At 40.8% G+C, this 23,630-nt stretch overlaps 1 long non-coding RNA gene across 1 annotated transcript; it reads left to right on the top strand.

The window, feature by feature from the left end:
* Positions 1–12,727: 12,727 nt before the first annotated feature.
* Positions 12,728–16,347, top strand: LOC116715965 (uncharacterized). The gene is made up of 5 exons (XR_004338300.1): positions 12,728–12,745; positions 13,999–14,178; positions 15,163–15,336; positions 15,862–16,014; positions 16,296–16,347. It is a non-coding gene; the product is annotated as an uncharacterized LOC116715965 (long non-coding RNA).
* Positions 16,348–23,630: the final 7,283 nt, after the last annotated feature.

Below are 23,630 nucleotides of genomic sequence, written 5' to 3'. Positions count from 1 at the left end.
AACAAAAGAAATTGCTTTTGGCTAAAATCAGAATCGGGAGGTCAAGCTTTTTAAAGATCGGCAATCGGCCAGAAAACTACAATCGGTGCACCTCTAAAATAACTTAATACCTTTAAATGGAGCAATAATAATAATTTAAACACATTTTATATCAGTTGTAAGAAACTATTTACATTTCAGTTTCTAGCTAAAAATGTTTCATTAATGTCCCTCTTTATATTGAATTTCTATTCTGAGACGAATCAATAGACTAAATATGTTTCAGGCCTCGCTGAGTGTTTGGGGGCTTCATCCCCCTATTGAAGCAGCTGTTTACCCATGATTCCTTGCAGTGGGTCCAGCTGGTACCTCAGCTGGATGCTGTGGTCCCTGAAAGCTGCTTTGTGTCTCTTGAGCTGAGAGGAAATCCTGCTAAGCTGCACACAGAGGCTGACATGTTGCTGAGATCCCAGCTGGACCCGGTTCTGTCTGGAGGAGAGCTGTGGACCCGACCTGAGCTGCTGCTCCCTCAGAACCTTCTGCTCACTGACTCCCTCCATACAGAGCTACAATAGAGTCATGATGCGTTCAAGTCCACTGGGAGCTAAATAAGTTCACTAGTTCATAGGAAATGTTCACTCATTCATTCAAATGATTCACTCTGATCCTCTGAACACATGATGGGAACCAGCTTTCTGCTTCACAGAACAGTTACTGGAACCGGATCACTGGACTGACTGGTTCTGGTTTCTCTCTCCAAAAGGCCAGAAGATGGAAGATCAGGACAGAGCAGAACCTCCAGGATCCATCAGTCCATCTATGAGGAGTGACCGGTCCAAACATCGCCCTCCAGACTTCAGTAATGAACCTGGACCATCAGAAATAATGTAAGAAACCATTTTCTAACTGATTCATGTGACTTTATAGAGATAAAATCTAAATGATATTAACTGGTTGATCTCAGTGTTTTAATAAACAGTAACTTAATTTTCTTACTTCTTAATTTAAAGTTGGACATGAAGGATGTTGGTCAGTAAATCAGTAGAGTTTGAATGAAGGTCTGAATGAATTAATATGGATTAAAATGTTGCATGGAAACAAAAACAACCAAGCTTGTGAAGAGCAACAATTCAGATTGTCTGTAAACCCACTGATGTTGTGTTCCGGGGTTCTTTGTTTTCCTCGTGGGAGTCTGTTTGCTGCTTCTCACCATCTAGCCACCAGATATCGCCAGACTCACCTCTCTCCGGAGTGGTGTGTCGTCATCCTGCGCACCTGAGATCAATCCGCTCGTCAGGCGAGGTGTACAAGAGAAGCTGACTGCCAGTACTTCGATGCCTGAGTGTTAGCCAGTAACGGTACCTCTGAGCCCCCTAGAGCTTCTCTCTACGTTCCTCGTGAGTTTGATCCTCTAGTAATTTCCTCGTTGCCTTCCTCTATCTTCAGGTCCTCCTGGATTTCCTGGTTGGCAGTCACGCCGTCCCTCCGTCACCACTGCATCTGAGCCTACCTGTTCGTCCTCTGTTCCACTTCCTTGTCGCCTTCTGGATTTCTGTGGCTGAGCTCTGGACTATCTGGACCCACAAAGTGATCAAGTCCCCGGACACTTCAGCAAACCCCTCCTAAACTCCGAACCTCCGTCTAACAAGTAAGACCGCTCCTATTAACAGTTGATACTCCCGTCTCCGACGGCATTGAACTCATCATCTCCCCCCACTCTGCCTTTGCCAGTGAGCCGAGCGTTTCTGTGAGCCCGCTTCTCCCCTGGACGAGACCCGACGCTTCACTATTTTTTCTAGTTTGTGTTCTCAATAAACTCACTTCATTATATACGTGTCTCCTGTGTTGTGTTCTGCATGTGGGCTAGAACTATTGAACCCATCATGACAACTGAAGCAGTGAAACCCAACATCTTCCAGACTGGGAACACTGGCATCAGTCATGATACCAAATATAATTCAATGAAGTACTTAAAACCAGAAATCATCAATGTTCTGAGGTTCTGTTCTGACCCAGTTTCTGGTCCCTTGTTTTTTGTGGACCTTCATGAACATCTTCAGCTCCAGCCTGTTGCTAGTGAAATATTTCAGTGATGAAGAAATGTCTTCACAGGAGCAGCTTCGGTGAGGAGGAGCATCCATCCTGCTGTGCGTTGGGTCAGAATGTTCTGATGGATCCGGTCTGTACCAGCTGCCCCCAGTGTGGGAAACAACCCAGAACAGAATCTGGACGGCTGACAGCCAATCAGAGCAGCTGTGCTCCAGGTGAGACTGAACATCTCCAATCAGAGCTTCCTTCTATCGTCTCTGTGGAACCAGATCCACGTCTTTAGTTGAGACTTGGAAATTTAAGGTTTAAAAGTCTTTTTGTGGTCAGTTGTTTCAACTGAATCTGTCTTTTTCCAGCTGGTGTAACTGGAACTTATGTCCAGGTAACTGGGCTTAATAAAGTCCTCATTTAATTTGAGCCTGTTCAAAAAATGGCCACAAGATAAATGTACAAATGTCACTTTTCATTAATGTTCCTCTTTATATTGAATTTCTATTCTGAGATGAGTCAATTGACTAAATATGTTTCAGGCCTCGCTGAGTGTTTGGGGGCTTCATCCCCCTATTGAAGCAGCTGTTTACCCATGATTCCTTGCAGCGGGTCCAGCTGGTACCTCAGCTGGATGCTGTGGTCCCTGAAAGCTGCTTTGTGTCTCTTGAGCTGAGAGGAAATCCTGCTAAGCTGCACACAGAGGCTGACATGTTGCTGAGATCCCAGCTGGACCCGGTTCTGTCTGGAGTAGAGCTGTGGACCCGACCTGAGCTGCTGCTCCCTCAGAACCTTCTGCTCACTGACTCCCTCCATATAGAGCTACAATAGAGTCATGATGCGTTCAAGTCCACTGGGAGCTAAATAAGTTCACTAGTTCATAGGAAATGTTCACTCATTCATTCAAATGATTCACTCTGATCCTCTGAACACATGATGGGAACCAGCTTTCTGCTTCACAGAACAGTTACTGGAACTGGATCATTGGACTGACTGGTTCTGGTTTCTCTCTCCAACAGGCCAGAAGATGAAAGATCAGGACAGAGCAGAACCTCCAGGACCCATCAGTCCATCTATGAGGAGTGACCGGTCCAAAGATTCTAATCCACACTTCAGTAATGAACCTGAACCATCAGACAGAAAGTAAGAAACCATTTTCTAACTGATTCATGTGAATCTATAGAGATAAAATCTAAATGATATTAACTGGTTGATCTCAGTGTTTTAATTAACAGTAACTTAATTTTCTTACTTCTTAATTTAAAGTTGGACATGAAGGATGTTGGTCAGTAAATCAGTAGAGTTTGAATGAAGGTCTGAATGAATTAATATGGATTAAAATGTTGCATGGAAACAAAAACAACCAAGCTTGTGAAGAGCAACAATTCAGATTGTCTGTAAACCCACTGAAGCAGTGAAACCCAGCATCTTCCAGACTGGGAACACTGGCATCAGTCATGATACCAAATATAATTCAATGAAGTAAAAATCAGAAATCAATGTTCTGAGGTTCTGTTCTGACCCAGTTTCTGGTCCCTTGTTTTTTGTGGACCTTCATGAACATCTTCAGCTCCAGCCTGTTGCTAGTGAACTATTTCAGTGATGAAGAAATGTCTTCACAGGAGCAGCTTTGGTGAGGAGGAGCATCCATCCTGCTGTGCTTTGTGTCAGAATGTTCTGATGGATCCGGTCTGTACCAGCTGCCCCCAGTGTGGGAAACGACCCAGAACAGGATCTGGACAGCTGACAGCCAATCAGAGCAGCTGTGCTCCAGGTGAGACTGAACTCCTCCAATCAGAGCTTCCTTCTATCGTCTCTGTGGAACCAGATCCACGTCTTTAGTTGAGATTTGGAAATTTAAGGTTTAAAAGTCTTTTTGTGGTCAGTTGTTTCAACTGAATCTGTGTTTTTCCAGCTGGTGTAACTGGAACTTATGTCCAGGTAACTGGGCTTAATAAAGTCCTCATTTAATTTGAGCCTGTTCAAAAAAATGGCCACAAGATAAATGTACAAATTTGACTTTTTATTTTGTTCGTTTTTAAAATTATAAGTGAAGACTCTTACTCTGAAGGGTCATGTTGCAGCATAACATGTCATCAGCTGTAAATAAAACAAACACTTCATAGAATCAATTTGATGATTCTTACAGATAATTTTATTTGTGTTTCAGCACATTATGAGGTTAAGGGGAATGAAATAGCAGAGAGGATGGCTAAGGAGAGCAGCAATCGGGTTTTGGTTGATATTAATGTTACGTTTAGCATAACAGAAATAAAGTGTATAATAAAACAATAACAGAGAGGTGGCAAAGGTTATAGGTCAGCAAATTGCCCAGCTGCCAATATGGTTAATCTGACCTTGCTGAAAATGATTTTTGTTCTACTTTTATTGGTTATTACACCAGGCCTTTAAGGTTCTGCTGGAAAATTGGAGTTTCTAATTGGGGAAACGACTAAAGGACAATTCCACGTAATTTCTTGCTACTTTGAGCATCTTTAATGTGATCTACTTCAAAAACTAAAGTATGTAGATTTCAATCATGGTGTAGATTATTCAGGCCAGATTATCTAAAACCAAGTTTGTAGTTTTTTTTCTTTCCCTAAACGAAGCTGCATTAAAACTTCAATTTGTGAAGCTTCAATACAGGTTTGATTTCAACCCTTTTAATGTATCTGGACCACGGTCACCATGTCTCTCTATGAAAAGGGAGAACATGGTGGATTTCACTAAGCAGAAAGTGATTTAAACTCTGTCACAGAGTTCAGCTCACCTGGATTTATGGCCAAATTTTCACTAATCACAATCTATAGTTTAAAGTTTTCTGCTATTAGTGTAGAATAATGTAGCCCATATTTTAAGAGTGCAAGTATTTCAGCTTTTAAACTCAAGCAGATTGAAAATGCTCAACCAGTAGGTGGCCCTAATGGGTAAAGGCCCTTTACCCATTTCCTGAATTGGAAGCTCAATCTGAAGCCAACTTCAGCTCTGTAAAATCCAAACTGTTTCCTGAGTTTGATTCCATGAATGAGAAGTTAGATGGTGAACCACAACTCAGACCTCAATAAAACCTAAACTAACAGGAGCTGTTCCCTCTGCTGGACGTTGTTTCCATCAGAACTAGTTTGATTTGGCCATAATTTTGTGATAAAACAGCAGTGGCCTCAGAGGCCATCAAAGAGGACAATTTGATACATGGGTCTATGCAGTTGTTTGCTAAATTAATGTCTATTTTTGCAACTCTTATTCCAAGTATTTTGTGTAATTTTGACTGCAAATATCTCAGTAAACTTGAAATAAGATGAAAATATACAGATCAAGTCTCAGGAAGATATAAAAGCTTGTTTAAAGTCCATATTTCTTGAATATTTTTCAATTTCCATATAGATTTTCTATATTTTTAACTTGTTTAGAGAAAGGTATTTTTTGTCGCTTTTTTATGGTGTTAATATTTTTCAAACACTAAGAGCTGAAACAGATTTGAAAGATAAAACTTTACATCCCAATGAATCAACAGCAGCAACTTTAACTTTAATAGAAAAAATAATTAAATTGAGATAATAGTTTTCTTTTAATACACATCTGTAAGTAAAACAATTATGAGAGTTCAAATCAAATGGTTTTATGTTTTTTTTATGTTGCTGAACTTTGTGTTTATTTTGCTTTATTCTTTACCAAATGATAAACCAGCAGTCTAAATGTTTTCTGTGGTTATTAATACATCCCAGCCTATCACTGCTCTCATTACCTGAATCTAGTACCTTTCCCACTGTTTTCTCCAATATATTCTAGTAACTGTAATCACATCATCAGTGTTACATAGATAGATAGATGGATAAATCTTTATTGTCATTGTCACAAGAACAACGAAATTTAAAAAGTGCCATCAGTCAGTGCATATGCTTAAAAACAAAAAATAACTGTCTCACAATTCACACACAATGTAAGAAATAACAAATAACTGGAAAAAAAGAAATAAATAAGAACAGCCATATTCTCACATACATCATTCATGATGATTAATGGTTGTTTTTGATTGCATTTAGTTTTGTTATTGCTATCGGGTAGAAACTGTCTCTGAGACGGTTGGTTCTTGTTCTGGTTGCTCTGTATCTTCTGCCTGAAGGCAGCAGTGTGAACAGAGAATGTCCGGGGTGAGAAGTGTCCTTTGTGATGTGTTGTGCTTTTCTTAGACAGCGGTCGCTGTGCAGGTCCTCCAGTGAGGGGAGAGGGCAGCCAATGATTTTTTGGGCTGTATTCACAACCCTTTGGAGAGCTTTCCTTTGAGCCGTAGTGCTGCTGTTATACCAGACGCAGATACAGTAAGTCAGTATGCTCTCTATGGAGCACTTGTAGAAGGACACCAGCAGCTTCTCCTTGATGCTGTTCCTCCTGAGAACCCTCAGGAAGTTCAGTCTTTGCTGGGCCTTTTTTATCAGCTCCAAGGTGTTCATGTTCCATGTGAGGCCCTGCTCAATGTGGACCCCCAGGAAACGGAAATCAGCTACCCTCTCCACACATTTTCCCCCAATGGTTAGTGGTGTAATGTCTGTTTTATTCCTCCTGTAATCTATTATGAGTTATTTTGTCTTTGAGTTGTTGAGGAGCAGCTTGTTCTCCCTGCACCACTGCAACAGCCGCTCCACCTCACCCCTGTAGGCGGACTCGTCACCTCCTGAGATGAGCCCCACCACTGTGGTGTCATCAGCAAACTTGATGATGGTGTTGCTGTGGTGGGCAGAGGTGCAGTCGTATGTGTACAGACAATAGAGCAGGGGGCTCAGCACACAGCCCTGTGGAGAGCCAGTACTAAGGCTGAGGGCAGTGGATGTATGTTTTCCCACCCTAACTCTCTGCTGTCGGTTGGTCAGGAAGCTCAGAATCCACATGCAGGTGGAGTGTGGGAGACCCAGGTCCCCCAATTTGTCCACCAGTCTGTGAGGGAGGATGGTATTAAAAGCAGAGCTGTAGTCTACAAAGAGCATCCGCACAGAGCTCCCCTGCTGCTCCAGATGTGACAGAGCAGCATGGAGGGCCGTGATCACAGCATCCTCTGTGGATCTGTTGGCTCTGTAGGCGAACTGGTGGTGGTCAAAGCCAGGAGGGAGAAGTGCTGTGATGTGACCCCGGACCAGTTTTTCAAAACACTTCGTCACCACAGGGGTTAGTGCCACTGGCCGGTAGTCGTTGAGGCAGGAGATGTGAGGTTTCTTGGGTTATGGGGACTATGGTGGAAGATTTCAGGCAGGATGGGACTGTAGACAGGGCTAGGGACTGGTTGAAGATCCTGGTGAAGACTCCAGCCAGCTGATCGGTGCAGTCTTTCAGGACACGTCCAAGGACGCCATCAGGTCCAGCAGCCTTCCTTGGGTTGACAGCCCGCAGTGTGCGCCTCACCTCGTGCTCCTCTACAACGAGGAGTGTGGTGTTGTGGGTCGCTTGGTGTAGTGTGGCTGCCTCTGTTGGCTTCACCTCAAAGCGGGCAAAGAAGAGGTTCAGCTCCTGCCAGCGTGGCGTCGCCTTCCGCAGCTGCGAGGTTGGTCCTGTAGTTGGTGAGATGCTGGATTCCCTGCCACACCTGCCTGCTGTTGTTGCTGTCAAGGTAGCCCTCTATTCTCCTCCTGTAGTCAGACTTAGCCATTCTGATGCCACTCTTCAAGTTAGCTCAGGCTGTACTGTAGACGGTCCTGTCCCCAGACCTGAAGGCGGTATTCCTGGTCTTTAGCAGTCGCTGGACCTCTTGAGTCATCCAGTCGCTGGACCAGTCATCTGGTTTGGGAAGACCCGGATGCGTTTATCCACAGCTACAGTGTCAATACAGTTCTTGATATAGCACAGTACATGTTCAACCCAACAACCTATAGGTTTGATTGGAAGTGGCTCTGTTTTCAGCCTTTTGTGATCAATACAATAAAACTCAACATTTTCTTAAAGATGGTGATGATTTTGATGCATGAAGACAAAAAGGTGAAAAACAACCTGCTTTAAAACTGTTTTAACAAAGAGGGAAGGAATGTCTGAGAGACAGAAACTTTATTTACTCTGACAATATAACACAGACTGTATTATACACTGCCTGGCCAAAAAAAAAGTCGCCACCTGGATTTAACCAAACAAATAGGTACAAGCCTCCTATTGGATAAGTACTGCATAGGCGATTATCTTTCAGCTGGCAACAAGTTATTTAACCCCAGCTGATGCAATGAGTAACTCCTCATTTCTTAAACAACCATGGCAAAAGACACATCCTGTGGTCGTGGAAAAGACGTTAGTCTGTTTAAGAAGGGTCAAATCATTGGCATGCATCAAGCAGAGAAAACATCTAAGGAGATTGCAGAAACTACTAGAATTGGGTTAAGAACTGTCCAACGCATCATTAAAAACTGGAAGGATGGTGGGGAACCATCGTCTTCCAGGAAGAAATGTGATCGGAAACAAATCCTGAATGATCGTGATCGGCGATTACTTAAACGTTTGGTCAAATCAAATCGAAGAAAAACAACAGCAGAACTCAGGGGTATGTTTAATTGTGAACGCAAAAGCATTTCCATATGCACAATGCGAAGGGAACTCAAGGGGTTGGGATTGAACAGCTGTGTAGCTGTAAGAAAACCTCTAATCAGTAAGGCTAACCAGAAAAAAAGGCTTCAGTTTGCTAGGGAGCATAAAGATTGGACTCTGGAGGAATGGAAGAGGGTCATGTGGTCTGATGAGTCCAGATTTACCCTGTTCCAGAGTGATGGGCGCATCAGGGTAAGAAGAGAGGCAGGTGAAGTGATGCACCCATCATGCCTAGTGCCTACTGTACAAGCCTGTGGGGGCAGTGCTATGATCTGGGGTTGCTGCAGTTGGTCAGGTCTAGGTTCAGCAACATTGTGTGCCCAAAGAATGAGGTCAGCTGACTACCTGAATATACTGAATGACCAGGTTATTCCATCAATGGATTTTGTCTTCCCAAATGGAACGGGCATATTCCAAGATGACAATGCCAGGATTCATCGGGCTCACATTGTGAAAGAGTGGTTCAGGGAGCATGAGACATCTTTTTCACACATGGATTGGCCACCACAGAGTCCAGACCTTAACCCCATTGACAATCTTTGGGATGTGCTGGAGAAGGCTTTGCGCAGTGGTCAGACTCTCCCATCATCAATACAAGATCTTGGTGAAAGATTAATGCAACACTGGATGGAAATAAATCTTGTGACACTGCAGAAGCTTATTGAAACAATGCCACAGCGAATGCAGGCTGTAATCAAAGCTAAAGGCGGTCCAACAAAATATTAGAGTGTGACCATTTTTTGGTGGCAACTTCTTTTTGGCCAGGCAGTGTATATATTTACAGTATAATGCAAAATGTAGTAAATCCTAACAATCTGTTGGCCCAACAATTTCCAGTCTGTAATTGTTCTTTAAAGAATCCAATCCAGTCTCTGACTGAGAAAAGTCATTTTAAATGTGAACATTATTGATGTAATGAGTCATTTCTTTGGCAGATTAGAGCTTTTTATCCAGATTTCTTTCATAAAGGCTGGAAAATGCAGGGAGGAAACATTTTTCTGTGTCTATAAGGACAATGATAAGAGTTGATGTTACTGAAAACTCCTGCATTCAATGAGCCTGATGGTTTTGTTCCAACTTTATCACTGAATCATGTTTTTTACTACAATTGTCTTCTGTGTTTCATTTTTATTTTTAAAACTGAATTGTAAATGTGTGGCAGTGAGCATGTGGATGAAACTGTTTAAAGCTGATAGGAGTTGACAAAAACATCTTTAGGTGAAATGAAGCAGTTTGAGTCCAATTTACACGTTGCTGATCCAGAGAATGTGGATTTGGCTCAAACTAAGGGTTTCTGTGTTTCAATAGAAAGTGACATTAAGGAGTTGGCCAGACTTTCAATGTTCTGTCTACACGTTCTCAAATTGCAAAATAACTGTTAGCTGAACACAAAAACCACCCTGCTCTTTGGTCAAAGCATCATGTGCTGCTAATCCTGCAGACACTTCACAGTCAGACAGGGACTGAGTTTCCAGTTCACTCAATGGGGCTGCATCCTGAAGGTTTTGGGGGTTGACAAAAGAAGACTACAGACGTTGTAGACTGACCAGGGCCGGCCCAAGCCTCTATGGGGCCCTAAGCGAACTTTGGTTTTGGGGCCATTTGCTTCTGCTAACAATGTGGACTGGCTGCAATCAACATTTAAAATATTAGATCATTCGCTCAACTGCTATAAACTTATTGCATCTCTGATGATGCTGTTTGCTTTATATCCTATGCATGTATAATATAGGATACATTTATCAGTCAGTCGATTTCTGGGGGCCGATTTCTTTAATTTTGGGGGATCATGATCTTCTAATACTTACAAGTGAAGCTCATCTGATCTTATTTTCGTCACCAAAGGTTTAAAAATCAGCCTCTGTCCTCTTCTGCTCTGCAGTGAGAGGTTTGACTGACAAACCGGCCCACCAGGTCATGTCTGAATGTTTACTGTTAACAATATTCACTCCACTGTTGCCAACTCACTGACTTTTTTCCTATATTTAGCAAAATTTCAGACAAAAAAAAACAAACTTGGTATCGGTCAAAATCGGCAGGTCAGGTTTTTTAAAGTTCGGTAATCTGCCAGAGAACAACAATTTCTACATACATTATCAAATATATTGTAAAAACAAATCACTTCTTTATGAAATTGTGTGTTTTTGTTATTGTGATGACATAAGAATCGTTATAAAAAAAAATCAGCTCCACTGAGGGGGCCCCTTGTTGGCCCTGGGGTCCTAAGCTGCTGCTTAGTTTGCTTACGCCTTGGACTGATGTTGGAATAACTTTCATTGAGTTTTCTCTAATTATTGAATTATGTTTTCTTCATAGAAGTTTATGAAGAAGAACCAAACTGGCCACTTTATTAGTCCAGTTACTTGTTAGAATATTGCAAATTGTTTTTATTTTGCTTGTTTTTCTTTCTTTCTTCAGATATTGTTGGTCAGTATCAGTCTGACCTTAAAGAGTTTCTGAAGAAGAAGTTCCAGAGTCTCTCTGAAGGCGTCGCTGAAGCTGGAAATCAAACCGTTCTGAACCAGATCTACACAGAGCTCCACATCACAGAGGGGTTAACTAGAGAGGTCAACCAGGAACATGAGGTCAGACACATTGAAACAGCATCCAGGAAACAAGAAACAATCAGAAGAAAAGACCTCTTTAAAGTCCCACCTGGAAGAGATCAACCAATCAGAACAGTGATGACCATGGGAGTGGCTGGCATTGGGAAAACACTGTTAACACAGAAGTTCACTCTGGACTGGGCTGAAGGCAAAACCAACCAGAATATTGATTTCATATTTCCATTCACTTTCAGAGAGCTGAATATGTTGAAAGAAGAAAAGTTCAGCTTATTAGGACTGATTCATAAATTATTTTCTAAAACCAAAGAAATCAGCAGCTTTGAAAAGTTCCAGGTTCTGTTCATCTTTGATGGTCTGGATGAAAGTCGATTTACTCTGGATTTCAAGAACAATCCGATCCTGACTGATGTTACAGAGTCCAGCTCAGTGGAAGTTCTGGTGACAAACCTCATCAGGAGGAAACTGCTTCCCTCTGCTCTCCTCTGGATAACCACACGACCTGCAGCAGCCAATCAGATCCCTGCTGAGTGTGTTGACATGGTGACAGAGGTCAGAGGGTTCACTGACCCCCAGAAGGAGGAGTACTTCAGGAAGAGATTCAGAGATGATGAAGAGAAGGCCAGCAGGATCATCTCCCACATCCAGAAATCAAAAAGTCTCCACATCATGTGTCACATCCCAGTTTTCTGCTGGATCACTGCTAAAGTTCTGGAGGATGTGATGAAGACCAGAGAGGGAGAAAAACTGCCAAAGACTCTGACTGAGATGTACATAGCATTCCTGGAGGTTAACTTCGCAATCAAGAAGGAAAAGTATGATGGAGGAAAAAAGACAAGATCAATCTGGAGTCCAGAGAACAAGAAGCTGATTGAGTCTCTAGGAAAACTGGCTTTTGAGCAGCTGCTGGAGGGAAACCTGATCTTCTATGACGAAGAGCTCAAAAAGTGCGGCATCAACATCAAAGATGCTGCGTTGTTCTCAGGAGTGTTCACTGAAATGTTTAAAAGAGAGAGAGGGACGTGCGACATCTCCGTCTACTCCTTTGTTCATCTGAGCATCCAGGAGTTTCTGGCTGCAGTCTACATGCTCCACTGTTTCACCAGCAGGAAGTCAGAGGTGATCAAGACGTTTCTGGGAGAAAAATACAGAGAAACATCTCTAGATGAGTTCATGAAGGAAGTCATGGAGAAATCCCTCAGCAGTGAAAATGGCCACCTGGACCTGTTTGTCCGCTTCCTTCATGGTCTCACTGTGGAGTCCAACCAGAGACTCTTAGAAGATCTGCTGGGTCAGACAGAGAACAGTCCAGAAACCATCCAGAGAATCATCACCAACCTGAAGGAGATGAACACTGATAAAATCTCTACTGACAGAAGCATCAACATCTTCTACTGTCTGGTGGAGATGAACGACGTCTCATTTTATCAGGAGATCCAACGGCTGCTGGATTCAGGGAAGAAGCTCTCAGTGACTGACTGTTCAGCTCTGGCCTTCATGCTGCAGATGTCAGAGGTTCTGGATGAGTTGGACCTGGAGAAGTACAACACATCAGAATCAGGACGACAGAGACTGGTTCCAGCTGTGAGGAACTGCAGAAAGGCTCGGTGAGTCCAGATGTTTTCATTGTGTGAATGCTGATTCAGCTCTATTGTCCTCCTGTTTCTTCTTCTTCGTTGCTTCTGGATGTTTTTGGTCTTTAACTTCTTCCTTCATCCTCTGGACTATTTCAGCCATTCAACCATCTAAACATTCAGCTCATCCAGGACAGCTGCAGCTTCTGGTTTTTAGACATTTTGATCATTTTAAAAATATTTATCTTTTTATCAGTTTTCATGTTTAAATGAATAGAAAACCCTGAACTCTAGAAAAAAATCTATTTTGTCTGAAAGATCCAATCAGCCAGAGAGACTTTTACACTTTAAACTCCTCTTCACTCATTGAGCCGCTACTCCTTTTAGGATCTTTGTCTTTTTTTTTTAAGTTATAAAATCACTGTTTAGGTTTGATGGACACTTTAAAATAACCCCAATAATTGCTGCTGTTGTCATGGAAACCAGTTAGAAACTTACTGAACCAACTTTTCCTCCTCCCACTAGTTTCCTCTGAGTTTGTAAATGAGAGCAAAATGTGGTGATTGTTGTCTGGCTCCAGAAAAAGTCCTAGTTTCTGTCAGATCCTCCCAAAGCTCTGAGAACTCTGCTTCCAGAGCTGGAACCATTTTCCTCATCAACTCTTCATCTGCAGCTTTTGTTGAAGCTGTTAGCCATGAAGACCTGGAGAGACATGAGCTTCAACTCTTTAGACATCCCAGCCTCTTCTAGTTACTGGAGAGCTTTCACTGCTTCACCATGAAAAATGCTGCTGGACCCAAACGCTCTGTTTTGGTCTTCAGCTCTTTAAGAGTTTAGCAACAATTTCTTCTAACATCCAAACCTTTGTTCCTCTGAGCCAAACGGTCTAGTCCAAGTCTGAGCTGTGAGCAGTTCCTCCTCCTCTCCATCATCTCCAGTAGTTTCCTTCATCAGCTCAGTCAGCCTCTTCATCAGCTGCTTCAGCTCCTTTGAGGCTCTGATGCTGCAGCTCCATCAGATGCTGCAGAGAAAACTGAACTTTCCTTCACAGATGATAGAAGATCTTCAACATCTGACTGCAGCTGAAGGTCTGAGGACATGAAGCCTGGACCAGAACCAGAACCTGGACTTTAACCAGGAACTGCACAGATTCTCTGTGGGGTCAAACTCAGTAAATTGAAGATCAGATGTTGATCAGATGATGACATCACTGTTATCATATTTTAGTCTGTTTATGATCCAGATTGATTTCATTAGAACTGAATTTATTTCTTCTCTAATCACAGACTTGGTGGCTGTTCGCTCAAAAAGGCTGAATGTGAAGTTTTGGCCTCGGCTCTGAAGTCCAACCCAGATCTGACTGAACTGGAAATAAGTGAGATCTACATACATAAAAGTGGAGACTCTGATCTGAAGCTTGTGCTTGAGATCCTGGAGAGTTCAGTCAGTAAAGTGAAGAATCTGAGGTTTGTTTTCTTTATTTATTCAATAAAATCATTCATTTATACTTTAAACATTAGTTTAATTAATACTTTTATTGAAATATATTTTGTTTTAAAACAACCTGTTCAAATGTCAGAATAAAATCTCTAAAACTTTTTACCTTATATATTATTTTTTTTCTTATTTCAGACTTTGAGATTATTGAACTTTGTTTTTCAGTTTTTTACTTTAAAATGTTTTTTTACTGATGAACAAAATGAGTAAAATAATTCAAATGATGTAAATTAATGATGGAGATGTTTCAGTTTGGTAAAGATTCAGATTGTTTTATTTCTCATTTCTGATTCTCATCTTTACATCCAGAATGAAATGTTTTTCCTCCAGAGTCGAGCCACAAACACTGACAAGTTCAAATCATCATTAATGACCAAATCTAAGAAATGACTGATTGTAGAAAAGCAAATCTAGATGAAATGAATGAAAGTGAGGTTTGCAGCAGCAGCAGGTTCCTCAGCTTTGTCCTGAAGCTGTGGTTCTGTTGGGCCGGGTCAGAGAGGAACCGTCCTCTTCAGTCTGACAGCTGTCAGTCGGTTGGAGCCTCGTCTCTGTGATGATGCTTCATCAGGTCACGTCTCCTTAGGAAATAATGGCCTCCATTGGCTTTCAGCAGCTTTAATAAGAACCCAAGGCCATTAATGAACAAACTGAGTGGTTCTGATCCAGTTACCAAGTCGGGTCTCCAGCTGATGATCAGGAACCAGCAGAAATAGCTCAACTCATCCAGGCTGATAGAAAACTTTGAGTTTATTTTTTGATCAAATGTTCTGGTTCTGCTGGTTTGGACTCTTTAAACCAGTTTGACTGGATCAGATGTTAGAATCAGTTCATCATGTTTCTTTTACATTCAGGGAAATTAATTTTCTACATTTTTATTATTTATTTGTTCATATTTCAGTTTTAACCTGCATCCTGTTGGCTTCAGCTCACATCTTTTATTCTTTATTCAGCTTGCACAGATGCAGTTTTTCAGAGACCAGCAGGACTTCTCTGTTCTCAGCTCTGAAGTTCAAACCGACCCATCTGACAGAACTGGAGCTGAGCGGAACCAACCTGGAAGGTTTTGGACTGAAGGAGCTCTGTGGTTTTCTACAGACTGAAGGCTGCAGACTGGAGATATTGAGGTATTTTAATTATATAATTATTGATAATTCTGTGAATAATTATATATAATTGATCATAAATCAAATTAATTTCTTCTATTCTAATAAATATTTTCTGAGTTTGTTCCTGGACTTGGATCCAGAGTTTAATTTAGTCCCTCTGTGTTACTGAGTTGGACCTGCTGATCTGAGGTCAGAACAGGACAGCATTCGGACCCCCAGTGTGTAGAAATCCCCCTCATGTGAAGCAGGTCAAAGGTCATTCAACCCAGTCTAGAAAAGTGACTTCCTGGAATCTGACAGGAACAAATCAATAATCAATGATTGATGCTTCAACATTTTGATCAAAACCTGGAATGATTTTACTGACTAAAATCCTCCAACACAACATGACCCAGTACCTGGTTCTGGTTCTGAAGTCAGCAGGTCTTTATTGAAGCAGCAGCTTGTTGGCATTAATATTGATGAGAATCTTTAACTGGTTCTGTTGGACTGGTTAACCTGCATCCTGTTGGCTTCAGCTCACATCTTTTATTCTTTATTCAGATTGAAGTTCTGCAGTTTGTCAAAGATCAGCTGTGATTATTTGGCCTCAACTCTGAAGTCCAACCCGACCCGTCTGACAGATCTGGACCTGAAAGGAAACAACCTGAAGTATTCAGATGTTCAGCAGCTGAAGGATCTTGTAAAGACTGTAGAGTAAGTAAATGTTTCTAGTGAGTCCATCTCCTATCAGCATATTGAACTAAACCCAGTTAGCATCAAAGCAAAGATCCAGTGTTCCCAGTAAAGCTGCAGCTTCTCAGTGGGAGGAGAATGGTTCAAGCTTCCTGATTGGACACAGAGACAGCAATCAGCCTGAGATCAGTCTGACTGCAGCCTGGAAACCATCTAGTGGATGTGCTGCGTCACTGACTGCTGCTGGAGAGAGGCTGGAAACACTCACTGATCTGCTCTCTCCTTCCTTCTTCTCTCTGCAGGTTCTGATCTCTGTGAAGTAGAGAATGGTCTCAGTGTCCTGCTGATCCTCAGAGGTTGAAGCTGCAGCAGTTTGAGTCTAAAGAGACTCTGACTGGATCATGATGATGACCTCTGACCTCCAGGGTTTTCCTCCTGTTTATTTTCTCATGTCTGTCATTTAGTGTCTGATATTGTTTGTCTCTTTGGATCAATAAAGATCCAATTCAAACTGGGCTCCATTTAGAGGCTTCATGGAGTTTTGATCTGAACTGGATTCAACTGGAAAGTTGATCTTTTTTCTCTCTGATTCATTTTCATCCTGGAACCAGAAATGGTCTGAGAATGGAAACATGGGAATCATTTTCAGTTCAGCTTTGAAGCCATGAAAGACACTTCAAACCTCTTTTCTCTGCTGCTTCTTCCTTCTGCTGACATGAAAATGTTCCTCAAAGCTCCACAGATTAAAAGATGCTTTACTGGAAACTGCAGAGAAACTTCAGCTTCCATCAGAGAAACCAGTTTAACCAGTTTAGAACTGGATGTCCTACAGAAACTCTGATCTTAGAGCAGTTTTCAGGAACATGTGGAACCTGGAAAAAAAAAGATTTTATATATTTTATGTTCATTGTAAAAACTAAATCTTGAAGTTTTACGTCATCATTGATTCTCAGCTTTAATTTCTCTGTTTGTTTTGGTTTTTACTTTTTTAACTCCATATTTCATGTTTTGAGTTTTCTAGAGAACTTCAGGCTCTTTACTGTGATTTTACTGATTTATTCAAACCTCAGAGAATCACTGGGATAATGTGCTGATTGGTTCATGTTTGATTTTCATAATTCTTCTAATGCAATGTGGGTTGCTGGATGTTTAACGACCAAATAAAGTTTTTAAAAAAATCTTTGTGTATTTTTTATGCAGCTGACTGTGTACACATATAATAACTAAACCTTCATTTTAATCCTCCATGCCATTTTTGCTGTATTATAAGTTTTCACATTTAGTTTCACAGCTTAAATTAGTAAAAGCAGAAACATCTCAAGTTGATTTCAGCTTTAAGCTACTAATTTAGCCAGCAGTTTATTTTTGCAGTATTCAGACTGAAGATGTTTTTTTAATAAAACAGATGAGAACCAATCTTTTCAATCAAAACTCGATGAATTAAATCAGCTATTGAATTAGAATAATAACTTGTATAAAACTGCCATTTCTGTCTGGTTAATGGTGCAGCAGATCCTGCAGGGGGCGCTCTGGGGCCTCAGTGTTCAGGTCGGTTACAGTCTCATCTCCCAGACTCCTGAATCTTCTGGTTCCTTCCTGAAATGATTTCCTGCAATAAAATGTTGGTTGGAAATGAGCAGAAAACTGAGAAAAACCTGAAAAAGTTCAAATCTGACCTAAAGTTTTACAGCTCAACTCATACAAAGGAAAACATGAAAATAAAGGTGTTTATTATCACCTGGAAGGAGGCGGAGCCTCAGCTGGGTCAGGGGGCGGAGCCTCAGGTGTGTCAGCTCTAGTCAGGTTTGGATCAGAACCGGTTCAGACTCCATGCAGCAGCAGAGCAGAGTCTGTATATTTTTGTTATTTAATAAATTATCTTAAGAAAACGAAATTGATAGAAAGGATATAAGGTTTCTTTTCTTTTTCTTTTTTTGGGGGGCTTGGGGGAAAATATATGTAGCATCCCGATCCACACTCCATTCCAGTTCATGGCGGTAATGCACATCAGTAAGTTGCTTGCCAACCGCCAAAAAAGAAGAAGAAGAAGAAGAGCAGCGTCTGGATCAGGTGAGTGTTCACTTCTTGTTTTGCTGATGTTTTATTTACAATGTTTCAATGTGAAATTAATCCACAGCATAAACAACTAAGCAGGTGTAAGTGAACCAGGGTGTGATATTATTTAAAACAATGTGGTTGCAAGGAAGTAAATTTGGTAAGACTTTATTTGAAGGGGTGCAAGAAAAAAGGACATAGGATTCTTTATAAATGTTGAATTAGGTTTGAATTAGGTCCGCTGTATTTTATATTTCTGTTTTTTTGTAAATGTTTTTGTAGTTTTTTTCAGTTCAGTTCAGGTGAGTTTTAACTCCACATTCTTCTGGTTTCCAGTCCTGACTGGGTTTTCTCTCTTTGAGCTGCTGGACAGAACCAGAACCAGAACTGGGCCTGGTTCTGGTTCTGGTTATGATGCAGAACTGCAGCACCTGGTTTCAATCAGGAACTCTGATTTTCTCTGAGTTTTCATCTGTAACCCAGACAACAAGCTGAGTTTGCTCCCAGTTTCATAGTGGAGTCAAACTGGTACCAGTAGGTTCTGAGTGTTTGTGGCCCGGCTGAGATATCTGGGTTCCTGATTGGTGGATGGAAAATATTTCAATATGAAGTCAATAATTTATTGATCAGAGAGGATTTCTCTGGGCTTTTATCAGTAGAAAATCCAGATTGAATCAGACATTTTGGATCAAATGCGTTACTTTATGGACTTTCTTTAATATGGAAAACTTGACCTCTTTCTGACCATCGCTCCATTTCTGAGTCTTTCTGGTTTTAAATGTTTGCTCACTAGAAAATCATAAAATTGTTGGTTGAATCACAGCAATAATTTCCACAGCTGTTTGCCAACTTGCTAGGAAAGTTGTTTTATGTATTTTATATTTGAGTCACTGAATACAATCACGGACATTTCAAATATCCATGTTTTTCCTTTACTCTGGTTTTGTTTTAATGAGGAAAATCAAAGTCCCTGGTGAATTAATGAATGAAACGTATTCATACCCCTTTAAATTTCTCACTCTGTTTCATTGCAGCCATTTGCTGATCTCAGAAAAGTTCATATTATTTCTCATTAATGTATACTTTTAATCAAAGCCTTGTTGACTGAGTTTAGAGTTAATCACTTCCCGGAGTGTTTTACTAATATCCCTCTTCTGTGTGGCTCCCTGGGGTAACTCTGTCCACTTCTTGTGTGAGAGTCCCAAATTCATTATTTGCTGTGGCCATTTACATTTATGCGCTTTCCTGCCCAACAAGGCAAAAAGTCAATTTTCTCCAGTAAATTCCATTATTCACTGAGGCCAGCAAGAACATTGGGCAGTTCCACTACCCTCAAGCATTTCTCTTCATTGTAAAAATACATATGACACTTGGGAAATGGTTATGGGAGAGATATAAACCAAGCTATTTCTTTTGTGTGCCGAATGATGCACAAGTTTGTGAGGCTGATACCCGAAGCCAAAAGCTGATATAAGAAGTAAGGGCGCCAGAGAACCTTACAAACTCAGATAACAGCCCAAACTGTTTCTGACGGTTTTAAACACCAACACCATTACTGACAGTTTTGTACCTTTAGTGATGAATTTTGCCACGTTCGCCTGTCATTTTTTATATATATAAAAAAAAGTAAATTTTCCTGTCCTGACTAATGTGCATTGTTTTAATCAATTGATTAAATGAATAAAATTAGTCTCTTGGATCAGGTGCTGGTTGCTGCATCCCCTGCATCTGCTGTTTGGCACTGTGTGATATGAGTGACCTTGAGAAGCTAAAGGAAGTAAAGCCCCTGAAAAGAACCAGAAAAGATGTTCAGGTGGCACTTAACAGGTCGCCTCGACACTGATGGGTCATTCATACTGTTTTTATATATATATATATATAAGTCAATTTCCTAGTTGCTGAAAATGTGCAGAGATAAAATGTGGAGTGAAAATGAAGTATAATAGCTGTTAATGGAACTGTTTACACATTCAGTTGTTATACCACAAGTTTTCCAACTACACCTGCATCCCAGGTGTGGGTTGGTTGGGTGATTTATAAAGGTTTATGATTGTCCTGCTTTCCAATAAACTCCCAGGTTGCGTTAAAGCAAAATGTTTCTGCTTTTACTGTTTAACCCAACATGCGTTCTTTTACAAATTCAGCAGAAAAGCATCTAAACACTGTCTGATGGGGAGATAATTCAAAAACGCACTATGTAGACCCCTTATGGTTTTTTTTCCCCAAAGTAGTAAAAGAAGATTGTACAAAGTATATCGGGATTGTATAATATATAATCATTATGACAGGCACTTGTAAAGTGGGAGTAAAGTCTTTTCTAAATTAAAATCTGATATTTGTGGGTTTTTATGTAGCTCAATAATTATTATAATTATTGCTTCATCTGGTAAGTTTTGATTAGATGTACTGTTTATTGCTCATTTACCATTTGGTGACTGCATGAAGTCACTTTGAACAGATTTTTTTGTTTAAATGTGTTACACAAATACATTTGAATAGAACATTGAAATATGTTCAAATACTAAAATTCACAGCTTTGGTTAGAAATACTTTTGCAGTGATCTGTGTAGCTGACACTCAATGCCTAACTGCTAGCTTGCAAGCAACTACTCAGAAATATTTCTAACATGAAAATGGTCAAACTGGGCACAAATACTTGTTTGAACAGCAAAAACAATTTAACACCATTGTAAATGCACTGTCACCTAAAGGCAGAGGGGTCTTGATGACACAATCACATATTAGAAATGGAAACTGGCTAGCTGCTAATTAAAAAATTTTTCAAAATTGCTATTGCTTTGGCATCATCATGCATTCATTAGGCTTTAAGGTGCAGAGGCGACAGGGGGATATTAACAGATTCCTCTGACCTCTGTTTAATTTCTACCGAACGAAGTCAAGAACCAGTTAAGCTAAATTGCCCCGACAACACCAGCATGCGAATAAGTCAAAAGCCTTGTTCCAGTTGAAGGCTGAGGAATAAATCTTTGGTGAAAGGTAATTGCCGACAGTTTCAGCACTTTCAGAAAGAGAAGCAGGATATCTTATTTGATGGCTGAGCTGCAGTCAGCCTTGCACCATTGGGGAACAAATGCTGACAGATTCAAAATGAAAATAATAAGCGTCAGACATAATGGGTTTCCAAAAGGAAGCCTCAATAACAGAGATGTCTTGTTGCAGCATTTTTTGGGGGCTATATTTATGATGGATTTGGTGTCCTAGTTAATAGATGATCCTTTGAAAAATTCCTTGCCTTCAAAGGTTCGGTGGCCTGAAAAAGTCTGATGGCCTCAGTGAGATTCTGTCATAATATGTTTCATAGAAATAATAGTCACTGATATTTGACTAGATCTCTCTGAACTATTAAACCGAGTTTTAAGAATCGGATGTCATTTGTGACGAGAAAGACCTTGGATATAATTGATTGTTTCACATCTATGACAGTCTAGATCTTTTGTGGAGTGATACCCAAATTTTGCCGATATACATTTGAGTGTTTGAAGGGCAAACAAATTAGTAATTTATGTTGCTTAATACAAGAGTTTGACCAGATAAATTTCTAATGTTTATCAGCCCTATGAAGGCGACTTTGCCATGGTTCCTTTGGTGAAAATGAGGTTCACAATGTAAAACACAAGATAAAAATAACTCCTGCACCTTCATACTCACACCTTGGGAGCGTTCCTGCAACGCTCCCCTCCTTTTGTCCAACTTTTTCTGGTCCAAAATACTGAATAAATGCCAATAGATCTATAAAAGTTTAAACTGATTAAAAAGAAATCTTGTTCATTGGTAGTGCTTTAAAAGAAGTTAAAATGGAAAGATTGTCAAAATGGAATAATAGATCTGCAGTCATGTCACTTTTTGGAGAAGCAGGTGCCTTACAATTTGGAGAGCAAAATCCTTGTCACCAATGGAAGGATCAATGTTGTTTTAGCAGGAAACAAATGCCCCGTGTCAGTACGTTTCCACATTTGGACCCACAGACCCGGCCTTTGCCAACTTTATGCTTCTGCCAGCAGAATAGAAAGGGACTAATGTATGCCTTTTATTGCAAGGATTGCAAACAGGAGTTTAGAGCGGTCAGCCTCTATTTGAGGCAAATTTAATGCTCATTGTTCCTTCCGCCCTCTGCTTGGAGCAGCTTTGAGATTAGCAGTGAAAGTTATGCAAATATGTTTTTATTTTCCTCTTTTTGCTCCGGACCTAGCCAGGGCTAAAAAAAAAAAAAAAAAGGGCATAAAGGATTGGTCAGAGTGAAAGCTGTGATAAACAGCCTCGCTACTTTTCAGATGGACTGACAAGAAAAGAAACATAAATGTGTGTTGACTGACCAGAGGGGCAGAAAATTCACATTTGACATTTGTGGCAGGTCTTAGCGCAGACAAACGCGCTCATTCTGCCACGTGCTGCCCGCTCTCTCCCAAACACACACACACACACACCCACACACACACATGCAGTTGTGGGAGCTGACCCAAAAATAGGAACCCAGTTAAAAAGTGTGTGAGTAGGCCTGACTCTTGATTACAATCCCTGTACATTTAGCTCTTACTTTGCCTTGCATCATATTTAGTACCTGCTAAATTTTCATTAATATATTTTTAAATTTATGTATATATTTGACAGGGTTGCAACCATAAGTCTGAATGAATTTCAGACAGTTAAACATAAGACTCTGAAAAGTGTGGCTTGCTTTTTTATGTGGAAGTTTTGAAGTTGCGGAGGACGAAACCTACCAAAACATGGTCACCCAGCTATTGGTGTCGAAACTGACCATCAAAGTAATTCTCATTGACTTTTGAGCTTCAAACGTCTGCTGGAACTCGCCTGCAGGGACAGATAAACTGCTCATTCATTCTAATGCTTTGCTGCTGTGTTGTGATGTTGATCTTTTGTGAGTCACACACACGTAGAAAACAAAGTTTTCTTCAACTTGGCTATGGTTGGTCAGCTTGGTTGGTTGATCAAAATGCAAATAAAATGGATTAATACTAAAGACTTCTTCATGTTAACTTAAAATGGAAAATTGCAATTTTCTTTTTAAACTGGTTTATTGTTTCAAGTGTTATTAAAGAGATGATTTGATATAACTAAACATGCTGGGTAAACATGTCACATTTTGCTTACTTCAAATCGTAAGCCTCTGTGTTCCGCCAGACAAATGTCAACTGCCTGCCGTCATCCCTCCAGCTCTCACACACATTTGCACACGCATGCACAATCTCTCTTCTGCTACCTCATGCCTGCTCGCCCCCAACCCTCACCCTCCGCCACCACTTTCTCCCTGGGAGACTGATGCAGTGGCTGATTGCGTGGGAAGTTCCTCTGTCATCGTTAGCAGGCCTGGACGCACTTGTCAGGGGCCCCATTAGGAGGTTCCAATGAACTCTCCTTTGCCTCTGCCAGTCAGAAAGACATTCACGGGTGGGTCGGAGGGCTTTTTGATGCCATGTATGGTCAAAGGCTGAGCAATTCTTGGGAATTGCTTTTTGAGGCTCTAAAAACCCCCGTGTCGATACGGTCAACCAGTTTAATCATTGGGTAATTAACCATTCAGGTAGCAAGGGACCAATTGCTCA

This window comes from Xiphophorus hellerii, chromosome 24, assembly GCF_003331165.1.
Source record: "Xiphophorus hellerii strain 12219 chromosome 24, Xiphophorus_hellerii-4.1, whole genome shotgun sequence".
NCBI lineage: Eukaryota > Metazoa > Chordata > Actinopteri > Cyprinodontiformes > Poeciliidae > Xiphophorus > Xiphophorus hellerii.
Note: the sequence above shows the minus strand (reverse complement) of the source record. Positions and strands in the feature narration are given on the sequence as shown.